Source organism: Amphimedon queenslandica, unplaced genomic scaffold (assembly GCF_000090795.2).
Source record: "Amphimedon queenslandica unplaced genomic scaffold, v1.1 AMPQUscaffold_10589, whole genome shotgun sequence".
Classification (NCBI taxonomy): Eukaryota; Metazoa; Porifera; class Demospongiae; order Haplosclerida; family Niphatidae; genus Amphimedon; species Amphimedon queenslandica.
In genome coordinates this window covers 1-1,472 of record NW_003549153.1, presented here as the reverse complement: position 1 = coordinate 1,472, position 1,472 = coordinate 1, and the positions used below count along the sequence as shown (strand labels likewise).

The 1,472-nt window shown below is 34.2% G+C and overlaps 1 pseudogene; it reads right to left on the bottom strand.

The window, feature by feature from the left end:
• Positions 1 to 125: 125 nt before the first annotated feature.
• LOC100633488 (tryptophan--tRNA ligase, cytoplasmic-like) lies at positions 126 to 1,348 on the bottom strand (annotated as a pseudogene).
• Positions 1,349 to 1,472: the final 124 nt, after the last annotated feature.

The following is a 1,472-nucleotide window of genomic DNA, read 5'->3' as shown; positions in this document are numbered from 1 at the left end:
CATACACACCATACGCACTATATGCACCACTGGTGTAAAATTAATATTCAAATCAAAAAATCAAAGTAATAGATCTAGCTATAACAGTAAAACTAATAGCAAAAATAATTAACATTACAGTCAAACAGAGACAGCAAAAAGTTCTTTTTGATCCTTAAGCTGACAGCTTAAAATTCAGAGGACGAGGAGTCATGAACTGCTTCACAACATCCATAGTCACCTCAGCACGCCTTGCCTGATGATCCCCAACAAGCTTTTGAAGCACATCAATAAGCTCTTTCTTGAGTTGTCCAGTAAGCAGTTTTCTACTCTTATAATTCTAAATTAAAACATTATAAGTTAAATATTTGTTATGCTATTACTACCTTCTTTATCTCTGCCAGACATTCATCATCCTCCATGAAAAAGGTCAAGTATCGATAAGAGATATCAACATCAGTGTTACCACCATGCTTCTCATGTTCTTCTTTTGTGTCACATCCACCAGAAAAAGCATACTTGTTGATTTTTTGCTCAATTTCCTTTGGAGTATCCGTAAGAAAGATGAATGATGTTGGATCACTGGCGAACATCTTGGATTGTGGTCCTTGAAGTGCTGGAAAGAAAGTTTAATGAAGGAGTGCTGGTTTGTGATAGCCAAGACATGGTGCTACATCTCTTGTCATACAAAAGTATGGATCCTATAACAGCTGACCTTATATACTAATAAGTATACATTATTACCTGACCAATGGCACAAGGGATGAGACATCTGACATTTTAATTGTCACCAAATATGTCTAGAAAGGTAGTACTAAAGGATGGTGCTGCTTGAACAACTGGGAATGCCATTTTACCTGTACAGCATGAAACAGCACATTAAGTCATTACTCCTTTTGCATGGTACACTCACCTATAGAATCTGTATCCTGGAAGCCAAATATACCCTTTGCCTGATTACAAGTTACACACTTTTGTATACGTAGGACATTGCGATAAAAAGATGGACAGCAACTATAAAAGTAAATTAACAATTAGACAAAATGATTGAAAGTTAAGGAATAGAGTTCAAATACATTACAATGTAAAAATGCTTAATGTATTTAATTTTTTTTCAGTACCTCATTTAATCCAAGTTTGAAAAGGTAAATGTCTTATTAACATCAAAACCACAGGCAACAATGTCTTTAGCATTCTCATAAGAAAGGCGATGAGCTTCCTCTAGGCCAAGATCTTTCCACATAAATTTCTCATCATCAGTCATTTGTATCACAAGTGGTACATCAAATACAACTTGCAAATATCTATATTAATAAGGAATCGTTAGCCAATGTGGTAGCATATTATAATTATCGCTATGTAATGTCATATCAAACAATAATCAGCAATATAAAGATACACAAACAGACTATTCACATCAACAAATTATAAACATGCTGATAAGATACTTAGCTAAGTATACAATCACTAGGCAAAAAGACAATAACAAGTAC